This window comes from Phascolarctos cinereus, unplaced genomic scaffold, assembly GCF_003287225.1.
Source record: "Phascolarctos cinereus isolate Bilbo 61053 unplaced genomic scaffold, phaCin_HiC Scaffold_2;HRSCAF=192, whole genome shotgun sequence".
NCBI classification, from domain to species: domain Eukaryota; kingdom Metazoa; phylum Chordata; class Mammalia; order Diprotodontia; family Phascolarctidae; genus Phascolarctos; species Phascolarctos cinereus.
In genome coordinates, this window is record NW_027555625.1 from 244,642,499 (window position 1) to 244,654,794 (window position 12,296).

Genomic DNA, 12,296 nt, shown 5'->3' on the forward strand with positions numbered 1-12,296 from the left:
TGTACCCTTCTGCTTTCCTGTAAAAGAAGAGACTTAGATATCTTGTGCTAGTTTCAACTTTGTTTGTCAAATCAGTAGAAGCCAGATAATTTGCGGAATGTGAAAACACTAGTAAGCAAATAGATCAGAAAAATGGAGAATTTCCTTGCATAAAAGCTGGGAAATTAGAACAGCCTCAATCAGTCAACAAACACTTGGGAAAGGGATAGAGGTTGGATTGGAGAAGCACACTGTTAGTCAGGTACTGTATTCACTGGGGAGGAGAGCATGACCTGGAGTCCATATACAACAACAACAAGGTTTGGGCAGAGTGGAGAGAATATTTATTAAACTTAATACCTTCTGATACATAATTAAGTGGTAGCTCTTTAGGGGAGGCTGAATGGTGATCATTGAAACAGTGAACTCCAACATGGAATGAGAAGACAGGGTTGATGATTCAAAGAATTCAGAAATGAACATGAAAAATTACAGGATGCAGCCCCACTGTATTGTCAGCCAGGCTGCTGTTTCTGTGTAGAGTAGAGGGAGGAGGCAGATTATCTGCTTATGAGTAGGGAAAAATAAAACAAACAACAGTAACAAGGGGGGTGGGGGGAGCCAAACTGGAAAACTTAAAGCTGAGGAAGTGAGGTCTGAAGGAAAAGGTCAATTTGTGGAAACTGTTTATCTTTAGGAGAACCTAGACTAACGCATACACTGCAAAGCATAACTACCTTCTTTATTTGTTTATTTTATAGGAATAGAAATATGCATTTTTCAAAGTTTTTTCCCCCTCTTAGAATATCTTTATAACTTGCAACCAGTGAGAGCCTTTTAAAACCAGTCTCGAAATTTGGCTAGATGTGCTTGTACTTACTAGAGGAAGCTGTATATTAATATGATACCTTTAGTGACAGACAGGAAGGGAAGAGCATTCAGCTGGGACAATGTATCTCACATATCAATAACGGTCATTTCTAGTTTAATGCTCATAACCTTATGATCTCATGTTTAAATCTGATGAACATTTTTAGAGTTGTACCATTTGTGGAAAGCTCCAAATTGTCATGGAATTCTACTTCCTAAAGAGTTCAGAATGTTTTATGAAAACTGTGGCCATTCCAAGCCTGACCAAAATAAAAAAGTAAAGGAAAAATAAAAGCCTGAGGCCTGCCTAGATGTGCTTGTACTTACTAGAGGAAGCTGTATATCAATATGGCACCTTTAGTGACAGACAGGCAGGGAAGAGCATTCAGCTGGGACAACATATCTCACATATCAATAACGGTTCCATGGCACTCTAGATTTCTTTGCCCACACTTCTGAGCACACTGTAACAACTACAAATATTGAAAAGAAAACATACGTTGATTCTTCCAGGAGAAAAAAAAATAATCCCTCACTTCTACTGCCTTGCATCAATTGAATCCAAGCCCAAACAATAAGGGCAGTCATGTATATGTGGACATAAGCAGCAAGACAGTTTTCACAAGGAAAATTATCTGTTCAAGCTGAACTCTGTTTTACAACCAAAGCATTCAGTCCAATGCTCTTCTCCGGAGAAATTCAACATAGCTAAAGTGGGATACTGTTTGCAAGGTTAGTAAAAGTGACATTTGGGGAGTGAGAGATTTTATTCCTCTCTAATACAATGCAATAACAGTTTGAGTTTCTTGGATTTCACAGGCTAGAGAAGGTATGAGAAATGGAAGATACATACACACACATATATATATATATGCACTCTCAATTTAATATGCATTAACATTTTCTCCACCACTTCCTTAAATCTAGACAATCCATAAAACAATAGATTGAGCCCCGATTTGTAGCATTCGCCAATTTATGAGTTGTGATGTTTCACGGGAAAAATTTAACTATCATTTCTCCCGAGCCAGCTGATTATACATTCCTAGGTGGTACATATCCATACAACCTGATACTGGGGAGACTTAGGCTGGTGGATCACTTAAGGTTGGGAGTTCTGAGCTTCAGTAGGGCTAAGCTGATCAGATGACTGCACTAATTTTGCACTGAGATAGTAACAGTAGCCACTAAGACATCTAAAAATGGGCAATGTGACCTAGATAAGAAACAGGACAGGTCAAAGTTTTTGTGCTGATCAGAAGTGGGATCAGGCCCACGAATTGCTGCTGAACTTCCAGTCTTAAAGACATAAGAGGGGAAGAGAAGAAGGGGAGGGAAAAAGAAGAGAACAGATATTATATGAATGGTGGTGCTTTCAAAAGAAATAGGGAAGTTTAGAGATGGAGCTAAGGGAAAAGAAAATGAGTTCAGTTTAAGATGGACATCCATTTTGAAATGTCCAACAGGCAATTGATGATATGAGATTGAAGCTCATAGTAGAGAGCAACCCAAATTCCTACATGGAAGTAGAGATCAGGGAGTCATCTACACAAAGATGAAAATTAAATCCATGGGAACTGATGGGATTAACAAAAGAGAGCAAGGAAGAAGAGTATAGGGATTACCACCAAACCTTGGGAAATCCTTCCTAGCTAGAGAGCAGGATGATGAACCAGCCAAAGAGACCGAGAAACAATAGGAAGGCAGGTCAGAGGTAAATCAGGAGAAAATAGAGTCACAAAAATCTAGAGGAGAGTGCATTCTTCAGGAGAGGGCATTCAACAGTACCAAATATATCAGATAGGTCAAGATGTGTTAGGACTGAGAAAAGTCTGTTTCATTAAATTGGACAATTAAGAGATCATTGGTAACTTTGGAGAGAATAATTATAGTTCAGTGCTGAGGTTGGAAATCAGATTGTGAAATCAGATTTGAGGAATAAGTGAGACAGATGAAGGACAAGAATCGATTGTAGACAACATTTAAAGGAGTTTGTCAGAGAAAGGGAACAAAGAAATAAGATGTTTAAAGGGATGGTATAGTCTAGGGATGGATTTTTGTTTGTTTGCTTGTTATTTTTTCTGTTTTATTTTGGATGGAGGAGATAGGAATGTTTCAATGCAGTAGTGAAGGAAACATTTGAGAGAAGTTGAAGATTTGTGCAGGGGTGGGGGAATTAAAGATGCAATATCCCAGAGAAGATAGAAAAAAGATGGAATCAAGTGTACATGTTGAGGATGTTGGCCTTGGTAAAGAGAAGGGCTCCTTTTTTGTTGGCTAATGAAGGAAATGAGGATAGAATGGGAGATGATGCCTCATCCTAGGGCTTTTGAAATGAAGAGAATGGGAGAAGAGGGGATTCATTTCCACAGTCTCAGTTTTCTCAAGAAAGTAAAGATCAAGCTCCTTGGCTGAGAAAAACAGGGAGAGAGTAATGTGAAAATGGAAGAGAAGATTTGGAATAGTGTGTGTGGAGGGAGATGAGAAGTCAATTAGGGAGGGAAAAAATTATTGTCTTGCTGAAGCAAGGGTCCAGTTGAAATTGAATAGTATAAATTTGTAAGGTATAGTTACTTTTGACTATTACAAATATACAAATTAAAAGTGAAGAAGAAAGATGCTATCTGCATCCAGAGAAAGAACTAATAAATAGATGTATAGAATAATTTTACACATATACATACACATATACACATACACATACACACACTGTGTGTGTGTGTGTGTGTGTGTGTGTGTGTGTGTGTGTGTGTGTGTCTAATGGTAGCCATTTTAGAGTGAGGCAGTGGGGAGAAGAAAAAAAGGGAAAAATAAATTTACAAGATGATCATTATATATTTAAAAGTAATAACAAATTGTACGCAATAGATTTGCAGTTTCTTTTTTATTATGCTATGTTATGGAAATGCTTGTTTTATTCCATAAATTGAAAGTAAAGTATTTTTTAAAAATGGTATACAGTCAGCACAGTTGTGAGACTTGCCCTAGTTTTATTCACCTACTTATGAGTAGGAGCAGAAAAGGCAGATGGCCGAAGTAATCCAAAGCTGAGGTTTAGAAAGAAAAGATCAGCAATAGGAAAAGGGGACAAGGGATTCAGGAGCAGAAGACAATATAAAGTGGAAATGGCTAATTATTGGGTTGATTTAGAGAGGGAGGAAAATGAAGTCAGAATAGGGGTCATAATGGCCTGAGAAAGCACTGAAAGGTGGAGGTAATGAAGGTCTTAATGAGGGCACTTGCAGGAAGGATAGAACATAGGGGTAGGAGGCAAGATAGATTATGATCATTTAACAGAATATCAGTCTTTTTAATTAGGGAAGTGGAACAATGGTGAGATAGTGTGTGACCATCTGTATATGTGGCTGAAATGGAATGAAGTATTAGGTTGAGAAACTTAAAGAATTGAAGATATGGGAGGTTAGAGAGTCTCAGAGAATATCTTCATAGTCATTACAGCCACCGGGTATGTCGTTGGGTGCTGGGGAAGGGAAAAGGTGGTGAGCCACCTACTGAACTCCCCGATAAAAGGAGAATGATGTGTGGGTTAGTATGCTATAGCTAACATAATTTTGATTCCATGGGAATAATACCTTGCATAGGTAAGGCTATGTGATCTCAAAGATCCCTTTGAACTGTAAGATTCTATTGTTCTGGTAGGTATTAAAGAAAACACGTGCTGTATCAGATTTCCATGTGAGAATGAAAAAACAGATTCTGTGGATTGCTAAGCAACCAGGGGCCATGACTGACTCACAGTATATCAAAACTTAGGAATAGTGAAGTGTGCTAGAACTTGTTTTTGCCCTTTTCTCTTTTTCCCCTCCAACTGTAACTCACATCAGGACTCCAGGGTAATTGAGTTAACGGCCTCTACTAATAACATCTTATATTTGTAAGATGCTTCCTTGATACTTTTCAAAGCTCTTTCATATAAGTTTGCTCATTTGCACCTCAAAGTGATCCTATCCACTGGATAGGAAAGTATCAATTTATAGATGTAGAAGCAGAAGCAGAGTGATCATGGGGTTTTTTAAAACTTTACTTCTGTTACAATTCATCTCAAGTGCTCTACCAGAGTCAGATTGACTTTACCATCTGTTCTCAAACACAATGTTTACTCCTGCCACCATGATTCTTTCCACATTGTTCTTTATTTACTTCTCTTTCCTCTATTCCTATGAATACTGTGAGCCCTATCTCCTATACACAGTTTTTATTAACTCTGCTAGCTTATGTTATCCTCTATAGCATCACATGTTTGGAGCCCTAAGGTTTCATAAGAACATAGAATTAGAGTCGAAGATATTAGAGGCCGTGGGGTCCAATCTATTATTTTACAGATGTAGACACTGAGGCTCAGAGAGAATAAATGATTTGCATTGGGTCACATATCTAGTAAGTGTCCAAGGCAGGATTTAAACCAAGATGCTTCTAAACTCCAAGTCCAGTGTTTTGGGCAGCTAAGAAGTACAAAGGGTAGCATGCTGGGCTTGGGATCAGGAAGACCTGAGTTCAAATCCAGCCTCATTCACAGCTGTTGGACCATGAGTGAAACACTTAACCTCTTTCTGCCTCAGTTTCTTCAACTGTAAAATAGGGATGATAGTAGCACCTACCTCCAAGCGTTGTTGTGAGGATCAAATATGATATTTGTAACATGTTTAGTACAGTGCCTGGCATATTGTAGGCACTTAATATATTCATGTTACCTTCTCTGTACACTATTCCATGATGCCGACATTGCATATTTAGAGCCCTTTGCACCAGAGAAGAGAACATTTTGGGAAGGAATCATTTGATTAGGAGGTGTTAAACACATTCCTGTTATTCCACTCGTTGGCTGGACCGCATGTTTTGTACTTTTTCAAATTCTTCCCTTTACCTAAGGGAAGTTACCTAACTATCCTTTACTTTGCAAATTATTACTTTGTACTAAACATTCCTTTCATTTATATGAAAGTCCTTTTTCACTCTGTTCTAATGGGGCTGGTGGAGAAAGATGGAACAAACCAGAGGCACATGGCTCGAGGCTATCCCTCTCCTTAAGATTTCTCAAGTCAGGTGTATCCAATCAAGAATAAACTGCTAAGGGAGGATATGGAAAGAGCCAAAGGGCCAGCCTGGAGATGGCATACAGAAGGATGTGGTCATCACAAACTTTTCAAGTTAAGAACGAAAGACAAAATGAGGACTCTACAGGGTAAATGGCTTAGAATTTACATTTGGCTTTAATGTTTGGAAATTTCTTTATATATGTTAACATATTTGATTTCAACAACAGTCTTGTGAGGCAGATGATATTATTACCCTCATTTTACCCATGAGGAAACTGAGCCTGAGAGAGGTTAAATGACTTGTTCAAGATCACACAGCTAGTAAGAGTCTGAGGTGGGATTTGAAATCAGCCTTTCAAACTCCAAGCATAACACTGAAACACTGTTAAACACACCAGGGTGTTTCTCTAAGTTTCTCCCAGCTAATGGGCAGGATTAGGAGACTGATTCTGTCATACCCTACAGAAAGCTGTGTCTAGTGTCTTTGCAGAAAACTGTGAGCAAAGAAGCAATTGCATTGGGTGCTGGTAGGATCTAGAGGTCTCCACAATCAGGCCTCTATGAATGGCTAACACTGCAGCAGAAGAAGGAGAAGCCTGAGCAAAAGAATCAAGTATGCCTCTTCTTAAATTCTGGGGTTAGGGTTTGCCTATAATCAACTCATAAATCAACCAATCAACAAGCATTTATATGCAATTCCTATGTATTGGGTAGTGAGTTAGTATCGGAGATACATAATCAAAAGCAAATTCATCCCTGACTTCATGGAACTCACATTCTAAAGGTGGAGACAATTTATAGGTACAATAGTTATAGGTACAATCGAGATACACATAAAGTATATAGCAGGCAGCATTAGAGAGGAAGGCACCAGTACCCAGTGAAGGCCTCCTAAAAAGGCAGTGCTTGAGTTGAGCCTAAAAGCAGACAAATGATTCCCAGAAGCAGAGGTAAGCAAGGAGGGGATTCCAGTCATGGGGATAGCTAGTACAAAGGTACAGAAACAGAAGAGGAAACATAACAATTGAGCACAATAAGCAGACTGGCCAATTCTAGGTTGCGTGGTGAAGAATAACGTGTAACAAGAGTCTAAGGGTAAGAATGAGTCAGGTTGTGAACAGCTTTGGATGTCAAACAGAGATGGTTATATTGGATCCTGAAGATAACAGAAAGCCACAGGAATTTATTGAGCAGTAGAGTTATATGGCTAAGCCTACGTTTTAGGAAAACTATTTTGGCAAGTGTGGAGGATAGATTGGAGTAGGGAGAAACTTGGGGCAAAGAGAGAAAATAGGAGACTGCTTCATCATCCATGGGAGAAGTGATGCAGGCCTGAACTAGGACCATTGCTGTGGGAGTAGAATGAAAGGGATATGTGCTAAAGAGGTAGAAATTTGGACAATATTTGGCAAATGATTGGATTTGTAGTGTGAATGAGTATAAAGAGTTGAGGATGGCAATGAGGTTTTGGGCCTGTGTTCCTGAAAGGATGGTGGTGTCCTTGACAATAACCGTGGGGATTAGAAATGGGGAGGGTTTTTGGATAAAGATAACAAGTTTTCTTTGGCTGCTTGAGCTTGGGAAGAGCTGACATTGCTCTTATGGTAGACATTTAATATTTTGGATTTTGTTCCTTTTGTTTTGTGAGTCATGAGTAAATAACTGTTTACAATCAAACGATGATTGTGATTGTGCAATTAATATCACTGTGCTATAGCAACATTGCCCACCTTGAACTGGAAGGTTGGGTTTCCAGAGGGCAGCTACTACCACTCACAGATTGTTATTTACCTTTTGCTCTCAAAGAGGACCAATGGCATCCCGAAGGTGATGTCTTGACTTGTGAGTGAATTGGATTTAAGTGAGGCAGAGCTGCATAAAGTCATCCACCTCAGTCTCCTCCAGAATCACAGGAGTCCAGAAGCAACACAAAAGTCAAAATGACTGGTGATGGCCCCCAAAGGAGGAAGAAAGTGGGTAAAGACTGTTTTTTTTTCTTGTATCTCTATAACCCAGTACACTGTGCTTTGAGAGTACTAGGTGCTTAATGAATGCTTGTTACACTGAAGAGGGATAAGCACTCCTGCCTTGGGACACTGGATTAAGAGACAGTTGGTGATACTCTCTCTGTTCTGATGTGGGTGATGGGGAAATAGTGTGACCAGATTCTGTGACTTCAAGAGATGAGAGTTACAATAACCCTTATAATGTCATTGATCCTCTTCAAGAACTCAGGACAAACCGTAACAACTTACTACAACAACAACAACTACAACTGTGCCATGCTCATGGGGTTATGAGTCACAAAAATACAGCAGAGAAAACAGAAGGGAAGAGCACCCCCCCAGTGCTTGGGAGTTGAGCTGAGACCAGAAAAATCCAGAGATCACATTCATATCTCTACCAATAAGAACAGTCACACCAAAGAATGGAACATGGAGAGAGAGATAGCCAGCTTCCTGAGAACATAGAATACTTTTTGTTTTCCCCAAGCATCCTTTCTTGTTGTATGGAATACATGACTGCTGCTCTGAACATTGGATTGCCAACCCCTGAGTGTATTTCATGAGCAGGGTCAGGTGCTTTGCCAGAATAGGGGATCAACATATAATATTTTTCAATTTTCCATGTACTTTCGTATATAACAGTTAGTATGGTAGAACAGATAAAGAATTGCCTTCACAACTAGAACAACCTGGGTTCAAGTCCTTCCTGTGACACAGACTGATTAAGTAACACTGGACAAGTCATATAACCTTCCAAGCTCTACAGTCAAGCACTTCTTAAACTGTGGGTCACGACTCCATGTGGGGTTGTGACCCACAATTTAAGAAACACTGAAGGGATTGCAAGTGGAAAAAAAATTACGAAGCTATACAGCTCTATGAACTCTAAAACTTTAAAGTCAGAGAAGTTGCTGATCTGCATTGGGAGAGACCAGAGAGTTCATTATGCCAGTGAAGTCACAAACCCTATCCCCATCTAATTCATATATAATACATTATATTTTCTCTTCCTCCATCTCTATCGTTTTCCATTCTCTCTCTCTCTCTTTCTCTCTCTCTCTCTCTCTCTCTCTCTCTCTCTCTCTCTCTCTCTCTCTCTCTCTCTCTCTCTCTCTCTCTCTCTCTCTCTCTCTCTCTCTCTCTCGTAAAAGCAGAAATGCAAAATAGATGGGTAAAAAATAATGCAGGGGATAGTAGATCTATCTGATTCTTTTATTATTTCCCATATAGCCTCTACTACAATGATTAGCATATAGAAAGTGCTCAATAAGTACTTATTTATCGATTCAATTCATTGCAATTCAACAAACATTTATTAAGCGCTTACTATGTGCAAGAGGATACAAAGACAAAAATGAAAAAAAATCCTTTCTCTTAAGAGCTTCTCTTGTTTTGGGGGATGCAATGCATAAACACATAAGTATATAGAAGATAATTTGAGTAAAGTAAGAAGAGCCCAAGGGGAAGTAGGAAAGTCAGCAGCTGAGGTGAGCCTTGAAGGAAGGTAGAATTCAGATGAATTGAAGGAAATTAATTCTGAAAAGAGACTGAAAAGGAATGGTCAGACAGGAAGGAGAACAACCATAGGACATTTTGGGGACAAGGGACAGCCTATGCAAAGATGGACAGAGAGAGAAGGAATGTTGAGTCTGAGGAACAGCAAGAAGGACAGTTTGGTGGAAGCAGGTGTATGAAGTGTGGGAAGGCAGGCTGGAGTCAGATTGTGAAGCACTTTAAATACCAATCTGAGTCACTTAAAATGTCACACAGTGATCAAGTTGCAGGGAATAACGGCCTTGAGGCTCCTAACTGAGTGTTATTCCATTTCTATTCTACCCTTGTTGAATTGCTATCAATATCTTCTGTGTTCTTTATGAATAGATATTCATCAAGATAAACCTGTTTTAATCATAAATCACTTGATTATGACTATCAAATATTTTACTATCATAGTATTTATCTGAGCAGAGTGTAGACTTTTTAAAGAATCATAAGCTCCTAAGAATATATATATAAGAGTTGGATGGCCCCGTGGAGGTCATCTGGTTCAACATTCTTATTTTACAAATGATGGAAATTAGGCCCAGGAAGATTCCGTGGTTTTCCCACAGTCATACAAACACATTTAGTAAGCACCAGAGCTGGGATTCTGGCCCTGGTCCTTTGATTCCAAGTCTTATGTTCTTTACTATCTCACGAAGCTCTGGCATACTGACTAGGCGTGATGATCAAGCATAGTGAGGGTAATTGATTTTATTCTCAGGTGTGGTGTCAGAGGACCATGCTTGGACTTTAAATTGCTTTCTTTACTCCTATAACTTCATTCTGAATGCAATTCTTAGTGTAAGAACATAAAAGGAAGCAAAAAAGTAGGAAAAGTGAGCCAATGTAGGCAGCTTATAGACTAGTTGGAAAGAGAAGATGAAAAGCTATTAATGTGTGGAACACATGTGCCAGTGTACTATAACCTCACTTATTTCGGTAAACAAAAACCAATGTGGAGTCAGACTGATTAATGAGATAAACTCATCTTGTGCCCCAGGAGACGTGTGTATGACAGAAGCAGATATGTCCTTGTACATTTGGAGATGTTTATTAGCAGGCTTATGCTGAGCTATCCATTTTATCAACTTTCTCTGCTTACTCATTTATTGAGTCATCAGTTTCAGCCTGATGACCCCTAAAAACTTGTCTGGGTCTGTCATGAAAGAAAATGATTTTGAGTGCCATTCCTGAAACAGCCCTAATTTTCTTTTTGATGAATACAGAAGACAAGTAATGTCAGAGTGATTCTGTCCAAGAACACAAAGACTACTGGGGCCTGAGGATGTCCTATAGACAACTGTATGCTAGTTATGAGAATGTTATATCACAGTCCTAAAAATGCAGTTTGTATAGCATGGCCCCTGGCCTGACCTTCCACTGGGACAAATCTTTTTACTGATTATTCTCAAATATACCTTCAATCCTTCACTTTTAAGCCTAGAAATTTGAGAGAAGCACATTCTGACCATTTTTACTTTGTATTCACTTTTCCATGTGATACTTCCATTTTTTTTTTGTCTCTGTGAATTTGCAGAAGTCATTTTTTTAATGCCTGGCTTATTTGTCATCTCTGCCTTTCTGACTTCTTGTCCTCCTGTGAAGCTCAACTTAATAAGTCTTCTCTGCAAAGTCTAGCTTGTTTCTTCCCATTGTTAGAGCTTTTTCCTTTCTAAGTCTTTCTTGTAATGTACTTATTTATTATTTGCATGTTAAAACCCTAACACTGCAAGAGAAGTCAGTCCTTTAGGTCAGGAACTGCTTCATTTTTTTCTTTGTCCACAGCACCTAGCCCAGTGTCTCGCATATGCATCTGTGTAGCTATGTTGTCAGGTCGTTTATTAGTCATGTCCAACTCTTTGTGATCTTACTTGGAGTTTTCCTGGCAAAGATACTGGAGTGGTTTGCCATTTCCTTCTCCAGCTCCTTTTCCAAATGAGGAACTAAGGCAAACAGGGTTAAGTCACACAAGCTAGTAAGTGTCTGAGGCCAGATATGAACTCAGGAAGATAAGTCTTCCTGACTCCAGGCCCCATGCTCTTAACCACTATACCATCTAGCTGCCCACTACGTAAGTGTATATACACATATACCTATTAAATATATATCTATTCATGTATATATGTGTTGTATATATATGCAGGTATATGTAAATATGTATATTATATGTACATGTATGCACATACATGTGTATGTAATATATTTTTGAATATGTTGTATTTATACATGTGTGTAAAATATATTTTTGAATATATTATACTTATATGTATATATGCATTTATATTATGTTTAAAATGAGGTTTTTTTTAGTTGTTTGATATAATACAGCTTTGTTGCTATCATCTATCTAGCTATCTCATTTATCCATCTATCTCATCTGTCTATCTACCTACCTACCTACCTACCTATCTATCTATCTATCTGCTTACCTGTAATAAAGGCAGAACTGAGTAAAGGGGGGGTGAAGAATGATGCCTTACCTCCTTATATTGACTTTTGATCTAGTTCAAATTCCTTTTCATGCTAAGCCAGATATGATCTTGGAAATAGCTAATCTTAAATTATGTAGTTTTTTAAAACAAAACACTTTGATCTCTGACCAGACAGGGATATGGAAAATAATTTAACTTGAGGATGCTCTGTCTGTTATTTGTTAGCTAGATGTGGTACCTATATGTAAAGGGATGTCCTTCTGAACTCATCAGGGAAGGGATTTTCTTTAATTGAAGGTCTGACCACATCACCCCTATTCAATCAACTAAAGTGATTACTTGCTATTACTTTCAAGATCAATTATAAAGCCCTTTGAGTGGCTTTTAAAATCCTACAAACTTGTCCCCTT